Below are 10,132 nucleotides of genomic sequence, written 5' to 3' on the forward strand. Positions count from 1 at the left end.
AACCTCCACACTGTTTTCCAGAGTGGCTGCACCAGTTTACATTGCCACCAACAGTGTAGGAGGGTGCCCGTCTCTCCACACCCTCGCCAGCATCCATAGTCTCTTGATTTGTTCATTTTAGCCACTCTGACTGGTGTAAAGTAGTATCTCAGTGTGGTTTTGATTTGTGTTTCCCTGATGATGAGTGATGTTGAGCATTATTTCATGTGCCTGTAGGCCATCTGGATGTCCTCTTTGGAGAAGTGTCTGTTCATGTCTTCTGCCCATTTCTTCACTGGGTTATTTGTTTTGTGGGTGGGAAGTTTGGTGAGTTCCTTGTATATTTTAGATACTAGCCCTTTATCTGATATGTCATTTGCAACTATCTTTTCCCATTCTGTCGGTTGCCTATTAGTTTTCTTGATTGTTTCCTTTGCAGTGCAGAAGCTTTTTATCTTGACACATCCCCAAAGGCAAGGGGACTGAAAGCAAAACTGAACTCTTGGGACATATAGGATTTTTAAATGATCTTCTATGCTATCTCTAGATTTCCTTCCCCAACCACATTCATATGACTTCAGGTAACACAAACTGAGAAATAAGAATTCCACTGAAGGAGTCCCTTTCCATCTTTCCCTCCTACCCCATGTTTCCTACTGTGCCCATGATGTCCACCCAAGGAAATAGTATTCATTATAAATCCCTAAAGGAGGCTCTGTGGCCCACATGGAGACAGGAAGGGAAAGATAAGCCTAAATTTGGACCTTTCGCTGTCTGTGGAATATGACCTATTATTGTGATGACTATTTGTCATAATTCCAATGAGAGCGGGCATTTGTCACAGGATATGAGGATATAATTTTTACTTTAGATTTCTTACACTTCATTTTCATGCTTCATATATGCGACTCTTAAGATTAAACATACCCTCAATAAAGAAAAGTCATAGTTCTGAATTATCCAGGCGGTAATGTAAAAGCACCTACCCCAACTAAAAGTCACAAGTACCTGCAAGGTTTAAATCAACTTCTGAAATAAGAAAACCCACTGGCCCCTCATCAAGTCCCATCCAAGTTTTCCTTCCTAGGACCATCCAAACACCCATGCTAAGCAGCAGCCCGTGGTGAGCAAGATCATTGCGGTGCATACATGCCTTGCTGGCAGGTACAGGTGGTGTGTATCTGCTTCTCCCAGTACCTTCATATTTGTGGTTATAGTCCTCCAGTGTTGCCCAGGGAAGACCATGACTCCACGTGCTATTAGTTACCTAAGTACAAACTCAAACTCAATGAAGATTGCTTTTTATCTAAGCTCTTAAATCGTTTCTTACAACCTTTCATCATTCCAAGATAACCGATACTGCTTCTGCAGGAGAAATCTGAGCTTCAGGGGGGCTGAGGGTTATCAATCATGCCACAGTTCTGCAGAGATTCAACCATGTGATTGACACATCTCTGCAGAGATTTAAATATTCAAAAACTTTTTAGACATCTCTTCTCCCAGTCCCCCTTTCATACTTTGTCCAATCTTTCTCTCCTTTCTCCCTTCCTCCTTTCCTTCTTTTTGTTCCTTCCTCCCTCCCTCCCTCCTTACCTCTCTCCCTTCCTTCTTTCCTTTTTCCCCCCCTCAGTTTATTTGATTGTTAGGTGTTAGTGAAATGGGGTACAAATCATTTACTTCAGTTGTTGCTCTATTAACATCACTGACTCCCTGCAGGGCTTCCCTGGTCTTTTATCCCTTTGTTCTCATTTGCTGTTTTCATTCCTACCACTAACCCCTCTACAGGCAAGCAGGCTTTGGAGTTTAAAGTGCATTCCTCATTGGAAAATACTCCTATAATGTGTATTGTTGTTCATATTTCGATTTTGTATGCACGTGCATCATTTCTTTCCATTTTCCATTGTGCACCACAGTTTAACATTCATTTATATGCTACATCTGATCCATTGTGCCTAACCGGTACTGTCTATCTTTCTGGGTGTGCATTCGACACTGACCTGTCCACTTTCCCCAAATGGACACCTCAACCCAAACAACACTGCCATGTATATCCTCATTCATTTTGCTATGTGCCTGTATGAGATTTTCTTGGTCTAATTTTCAGGAGAGAAATTGCCTGGTATGTCTGCATTTCAGTTGTCCAGGTGGTACCACACTGGTCTCCAACCAATGGCTGCTTCAAACTGTTCTCTCAGGTGTAAAATGCTTATGCATATAGATCTCTGTGCTCTCCTGGCCATATTCAGATTTGCTCATCTTCTAATTTTTGTCAGCATAGTAGATATAAAGTAATATATCATTGTCTACCAATTTGGGGGTTTGGGGTATTGGTAGAGGGTGGTTTTCTTCTGTAAATTTTCAGATCATTTCTTTTTTTTTTTTTAACTCAGAATGCTGCCCTGTACTTGATTTGTAGTCCTAATATATGGTAGATTAAAATTATCTTTTCATTGTAGACATAGCATATATATTCTCTTTCTGTCCCCTATTAGCTTTGCCCAAATGATTCTTAGTGAAGCAAAATCCGAACTTCTTACCTTTGATGTAATTGAATTCTTTAATGTTTTGCCTGTATTTTATTTTTTGTTTGTTTCACGTTTTACATAGAGTGATATTGGTTTCTGAAGTAGAATGTATTGATTTATCAGTAATATATAAGAGCCAGTGTTCATCACAAGTGCCCTCCTTCGTGTCCATCACCTATCTACCCCATTTCCCACCCAACTCCCTCCATCAATCCTCAGTTTGTTCTCTATCATTAAGGGTCTCTTGTGGTTTGTTTCCCTCTATTCTCTCGCCTCAACCCTTTCCCATGTGCTCATTTGTTTTATTTACTCAATTCCATGTATGAGTGAAATCACATGGTATTTGTCTCTCTCTGACTGACTTATTTCACCTAGCATAATACACTCTAGGTCCAACCGTATTAATGTACATGGCAAGATTTCATTCTTTGTGATGGCTGGTAATAATAGTCCATTGTATATAATATACACCACATCTTTTTTAAATGTTTTATTTATTTTTGAGAGAGAGAGAGACAGCGTGAGCAGGGGTGGGTCAGGGAGAGAGGGAGACACAGAATCCAAAGACAGGCTCCAGGCTCTTAGTTAACTGTTGGCACAGAGTCTGATGCAGGGCTTAAACCCAGGTACTGCGAGATCATGACCTGAGCCAAAGCCAGACGCCCAAACTACTGAGCCACTCAGGCGCCCCAACACCACACCTTCTTTTCCATTCATCAGTCAATGGACATTTGGGATCGCTCCACAGTTTGGCTATTGTCAATAATGCTGCTTTCAACTTGGGGTCCATATGCCCCTTCGAATCAGTATTTTTGCATCCCTTGGGTAAATAGCTAGTAGTACAATAGCTGGGTGATAAGGTAGTTCTATTTGTAACTTTTTCAGGAACCTTCCATATCGTTTCCACAGTGGCTCCACCAACTGGCATCCCCACCAGCAGTGTAAGAGGGTTCCTCTTTTTCTGCATCCTTGCCAGCATCTGTTGTTTCCTGCACTGTGCATTTGAGACATTATAACAGGTGTGAGGTGGAATCTCATCATTTTTTTCACAGATATTTCCCTGAGGATGAGTGACATCGATGTCTTTTCATGCATCTGTTAGCCATCTCAATATTTCAGGGAAAATACTAATTTTCCCTCAATTCTCAATTCCTCACTGGATTATTTGTCTTATGGGTGTTGAGTTTGATAAATGCTTAATAAATTTTAAAGATGACTTTTCTCAGATAGTCATCCACAAATGTCTTCTCTCATTCCATAGGTTGACTTTATTTTTGCTATTGTTTCCTTCACTGTGCAGAAGCTTTTTATTTTTATGAAATCCCAATAGTTCTTATTTGGTTTTGTTTTCCTTATCTCTGCCAATGTGTCTGGAAGGAAATTTCTCCTGCTGAGGTCAAAGAGGTTGTTCCCCAGTTGTCCTCTAGAATTCTGAGGAATTCTTATCTCACATTTAGGTCTTTCATGCAATTTGAATTTACCGCTGTGTATGGTGAAAGAAATTGGTCCAGTTTCATTCTTCTGCTTGTTGCTTTCCAGTTTTTTCACCACCACTTTTTGAAGAGTCAGTATTTTTTTCCACTGGAATTCTTTCTTGCTTTTTTGAAGATTAATTGACCATATAGTTGTGGGTCCCTTTCTGGGTTTTCTATTCTGTTTCATTGATCTATTTGTTCTATGTGTTCTTTTGCCAGTAGCATACTGTCTTGATCACTACAACTTTGTACTATAACTTGAAGTACAGACTTGTGATGCTTCCAGCTTTGGTTTTCTTTTTCAACATTACTTTGTCTATTTGAGGATCTTTTCTGATTTTATAGCAATTTTAGAATTGCTAATTTTAGCTCTGTGAAGAATGCTGGTGTTATTTTGACAGAGATTGCATGAAATATGAAGATTGCTTTGGGTAGTATCAATATATATCTTAACAATATTTGTTCTTCCAGTCCATAAAGATGGAATATATTTTCCATTTCTTTTTGTCATCTTCAATTTCTTTCATAAGTGTTCTAAAGATTTTAGAATCCAGATATTTTAGCCCTCTGTAAATGAGATAAATTCCCTGATTTCTCTTTCTGTTGCTTTATTATTGCTGTATAGAAATGCAACCGTTTTCTGTATGTTGATTTTTGTTCTGCAGCTTTCCTGAATTTGTGTGTCAGTTCTAGGAAATTTTTCATGTAGTCTCTTGGGTTCCTACATAGAGTATCATCCCATCTGTGAATAGTGGGACTTTAACTTCTTCCTTGCCATTTTGGATGCATTTTATTTCTTTCTGTTTCATTCCTGAGGTTAAGACTTCCAGTACTATGTTACATAACAAGTGTGACAGTGGACATCCCTGTCTCATTCTTGACCATAGCAGAAAAGCTCTCAGCTTCTCCTGTTGAGGATGATAGTAACTGAGTCTTTCATAAATGGCCTTTATGATGTTGACGTATGTCCCCTCTATCTCTACTTTGTTGTGGATTTTTATCATAAGTGGGTGTTGTTCTTGGTCAAATACTTTTTTCTGCATCTACTGAGAAGATCATATGGGTCTCGTTTTTCTTTTATTAATGTAATATGTCATTTGATTCATTTGCAAATATTTGTTTCTATATCATATATTTCTGCTCTCATCTTTATTATTTCCCATGTTCTCCTTGTTTTAGGCTTTATTTCTTGTTCTTTTTCTAGCTTCTTTAGGTGTTAGCTTAGATTGAGTTTTTGAGATTTTCATGACCACTTGAGGTAGGCCTGTATTGTGATATATTCCCTTTTATGTTGGCTTTTCCTGCATCCCAAAGATTTTGGACTGTCATGTTTTCATTGTCATTTGTTTCCCTGTATTTTAAAAATATTTTTTTAATCCACTCATGCTTTTATAGGATAATTTTCAACTACCATGTATTTGAGGGCTTTCCAATTTTTTTTATGGTTGACTTCAAGTTCCATAGTATTGTGATCTGAAAATATACATGGTACGAACTCAATCTTTTTGTACTTGTTGAGGCCTGATTCCTGACCTTGTAAGTGATCTTTTCTGGTCAACGTCCTATGTGCACTACAAAAGAATGTGTAGTCTTCTTTAAGATGAAATGTTCTGGATATAACTATTAAATCCATCTGTCCCAGTGTGTCATTCAAATCCATCGTTTCTCTGTTAATTTTCAACTAGTTGATCTGTCTAATGATGTAAATGGAGTATTAATGTCCCCTACTATGATTGTATTATCAATGTGTCCTTTTATGTTTGTTATTCATTGTTTTATATATTTGGGTGCCTTCAAGTTGGAGGCATCAATAATTAAAATAGTTATATCTTGTTGGATAGAACCCTTAATTGTGGCCTAGAAACTTTCTTCCTCTCTTGTTAGTCTTGCTTGCAAATAGATTTTCTGATAAAACTATTGCTGTTCTGGCTTTCTTTTGACATTTGTTTTCATGATGAATGGTTTCCCTTCTCCTCCCTGTCAATCTGCAGATGCTTTTAGGTCGAAAATGAGTCTCCGTGGGTCTCATATAGATAGGTCTTGTTTTGCTTTGTTTTCACCCATTTTGACACCATATTTCTTTGGATTGGAAGACTTAGTCAATTTACGTTTAGAGTGATTATGGATAGATATGAATTTTATCCATTTTACTACCTGTTTTATTGCTGTTTCTGGAGATTTTCTCTGTTTCTTTGAGTCTTTTTTGTTTTTGAACTTTCTTAAATATTCAAAAAGTCCTGCTTAATATTTCTTACAAAACTGGTGGAGTGGTCATGAAGTCCTTTAGATTTTGTTTGGGAAACTCTTTATCTCTTCTTCTATTCTGAAGGATAATCTTGCTGGATAGAGGATTCGTGGCCGCTTATTTTTCCCATTCAGCACACAGGCAATACAATGCCATTCCCTTCTAGCCTTCCAAATTTTTATAGATAAGTCTGATGCTAACCTTATTATCTTTCTCTGTAAGATAGGGATTTCTTTTCCCTTGTGCTTTTAGAATGTTTTCCTTATCTTTATATTTTGCAAAGTTTTCTATGCTATCCCTTGGTGTTGGTCTGCTTTTGTTGATTTTTCTAGCAGTTCTCTATGCCTCTCAGAATAGGATGTCTGTTTCCTTCTCCAAGTTAGGGAAGTTTTCAGCTATCCTTTTTCAAATAAAACTTCTGCCCACTTTCCTGTCTCTTCCTCTCCTGAGACTCCTATGATTTGAATGTTGTTATTTTTTTTTCAAGTCTTTGGGTTTCCTATGGCTACATTCATGATCTAATATTTTCCGTTCCCTCTTCTCTTCATCATCATTATTTTCCATAATTTTCTTTTCTATATCACATATTCATTCCTCTGCTTCTTCCAACCTTTGGTCCTTACATCCTATCAGTTTCACATCTTCGTTATAAGTTTATATTTAAGCTTTACTACTTTGTATGTCTTTTATCTCTGTAGTCAGGGACACCCTGGTGCCTTGTATATTTTTTACAAGCCCACCTAATTTTTATGATTATTGTTTTAAATTCTGGATCAGGCATATTACTTATATCTGTTGTCCATTAGGTTCTTGGTCACCTTGACCTCCACTTGTTCTTTCTTTTGGCATGAATTCCTCTGTCTTGGCATTTGTCTAGGTGTCTTTATTCCATGATGTAGAAAAGCCTGTTAAGGTTCCTGTTCCTGAGAATAATTGCTTTATAAAAAAGACCAGGGACTGACATTTCAAGAAATGTTTCTGGTGCATGTTGTGTGCACTCTGCTATTGTGTTTTAATTGCTCTTTCCCTCAGGCCAGTCGTCCATAGGAGTTACAACTTACCTGAAGTGTGAGTACTTTCACCTTTTCTAGTGTGTCGAGAGCTCTAGCTAGATATATTTTGGTCTGCTTGTTAAAAGAGGCTAGATCCAACTTCCACTAGATCTGAAGCTTTGATGAACCCTATGATCAGTAGACTTGGTGCATGTGGGGGTTTGTGTAGGTCTTCTTGAGGAAGGGACTGCTGCCACTCTGCCTCTCAGGCACACTTGTCCTAGGACAGAAGCGCCTGCAGACTGCAGGGCAGTGGGACTGGTTGTAAGCACTGAAGCCTCCACTATGGGTGCTGTGCTGCTCACTGTAGTCTGTCTGTACTGATGGTTGGGGGTAAAAATGGGGTCAGCCAACTCCTTTTTCCTTGGAGAGGGAAATTCATGCCCACACCTGTTCTGTAAACTCTCATAGAAGAGCAAACAGTCTCTCTTCATTGTTGAAGGCATCCTTCAGATTCGTGCCTTCATCCAGTCTATGTCTGAGCCATCTGCCCACCTAGCAGTGTAGTGTTCCATGTTTTATCTCATGCATGCTGGTTGGGTTTTAAAACTCTAAATTTTAGAAACAGATATAGCATGGATTCATGGGGGATTCATGGGCGAGGGTCTCTCACACCAGCTGGTACCAATTTGTTCCAGGGCAGTATCACAAATGCACAGAGGCTTGGTGCGTATGGTAAAGCACAGCAAAAAGCCAGGCCCAGTGGCTGCCTTTGCTTGTATGCTGATGAATTGTCAAAGAAATGTTGTTTGCAGGTTCTTTTGTCCCTTGGAGTCAGTGTCACCAGCAAATGTACTCTCTGAATGGGAACTGTCTTTCCCAGTGCAACACAGAAGATCCTTGGGCCACACTTCCCACTTCTGGACTTCTGCCTTCTTTCTCCACAGGAGCACCTTTACACCCACCAGACTCCCTATTGGTGATAATGGGTAATTTGAAGCCTTCAGACTTTGAGTTCTGCAACTGTAAAATCCTGTGATAATTATCCCATATAGTAGTTCCAGTCAAGGGCTTTAAGAAAGCCCTTGCACCCTCCTCTCTCTCTCTTTTTCTAGCTCTCTATTATTCTCTCCCTCTCCCTTTTCAGGGATCCTTCCCCTCTGAAGACCCACAATACTTTTACTGCCCAAATCAGATTTCCACACTTCCTACCATACATGATGTGGCCTCCTTTCTCCCTCTGTTGTGCAGTTTGTTCACTTTGTCTTGAAAATATATTTCCTGGGAATTCAAAATGATTTAATATTTCTCCAGCTGTGTTAAAGAAATGAGGCAAGCATGGGAACCTCCTACCATTCTTGTACCCTTGACTCTAGAAAGCCATTTTGAAGTTTCTTCTTTGGACATTTGTTTATCAAGTTCTTCAGCACCGTTCAATCACAATTATTTTCTTCTATATTTTTGTAATAGAATTTGTTGTATAGTTTTATTTTTAATCCTACTGTCTTAGTGCCCATGAGATTCACTATTTTATCTGGTGTTAGGGATCCAGCTGTATTTTCTTTCTTTTTTAAAAAAAATTTAAATGCTTTTTATTTTTATTTTTGAGAGAGAGAGAGAGAGAGAGAGAGAGAGAGAGAGAGAGACAGTGCAATCAGGGGTGGGTCAGAGGAGAGGGAGACACAGAATCTGAAGAGGCTACAGGCTCTGAGCTAGCAGTCAGCACAGAGCCCAACAGGGGGCTGGAACCCACGAACTGTGAGATCATGACCTGAGCCGAAGCTGGACGCTTAACGGACTGAGCCACCCAGGCACCCACCAGCTGTATTTTCTGCATATAGGGATCCATATTTCCCAACATTATACATTCTATTCTTTCCCCAATAATGGGTGGAACATGCTAAAATTTATATTGAATCCTTCTATACACATGGAATTGCATTGAGGTCTACATGTTCTTGTCCATATAATGAACTTTTCCCCCCTAATTATGACCTTTTAATAAAGAAACAAAGTAAATGAGCACATATGTGTTATATTTTAAAGTGATAACTATCATATTGTAGAGAGAAATCAGAGTAGCAAAGAGGATTGTGTATTTTTAAGTAGGGATGAATATTTAAATATAATCATCCAAAATTTTACCATGAGAATATAATTTTTAACAAGGACTCAAAATAAGGAAGATAGTAATCCATGCATATATCTGTGTGAAGAGGATTACAGGATAGTAATATCAGGAGTACAAGGAGACTAAGGCAGGAAGAAGCCTGTATATGGAGGTTGAGCAAGAAAACCAATCTTAATTTAGTAAAAATATGAAAACTATTTTTTTCTGGGGTGGGGGGGATGCCTGAGTGGCTCAGTTGGTTATGTTTGTGAATCTTGATTTCTGCTCAGGACATGATCTCAGAGTTTTTTAGTTTAGGCCCCTCTTCAGGCTCTGCACTGACAGCATGGAGCCTGCTTAGTTTTATGTCTTTCTGCCTCTTGACCCCTTCTCCCTCTCTCTCTCTCTCTCTCTCTCTCAAAATAAATACATAAACTTTAAAAAAACCCTAAGTTTTCTAACAAAGTTAGAAACAATTGATATAAATCCTAAGCCATCTCTTCCAAAATTGACAAGAAGAAACAATTCTAACTAAACTCATTGTACATCATCCAGAATACATGATAAAAACTAGACAAGGAGACTACAATAAAGGAATATTAGAAGCATTATCTTCATGAACATAGATGCAAAAGTCTTCCTCAACATGTTATTAAAAGGTTGAATTCAATATTTGAATTCAATACTTTCAAAGGATCGCCCACAATCATCAGGTACAGTTTTTTTCCATAATATTTTATTGTCAAATTGTTTTCCATACAACACCCAGTGCTCTTCCCCTTAAGTGCCCTTCACCATCACCACCA

General features: G+C 38.5%; 1 protein-coding gene across 1 annotated transcript in view; it reads right to left on the reverse strand.

The window, feature by feature from the left end:
- Positions 1 to 10,132, reverse strand: part of LOC115297072 (amine sulfotransferase-like) — a 78,756-nt gene that overhangs the window by 7,498 nt on the left and 61,126 nt on the right. The gene's annotated exons all lie outside the window — the stretch shown is intronic.

Source organism: Suricata suricatta, chromosome 7 (assembly GCF_006229205.1).
Source record: "Suricata suricatta isolate VVHF042 chromosome 7, meerkat_22Aug2017_6uvM2_HiC, whole genome shotgun sequence".
Lineage (NCBI taxonomy): Eukaryota > Metazoa > Chordata > Mammalia > Carnivora > Herpestidae > Suricata > Suricata suricatta.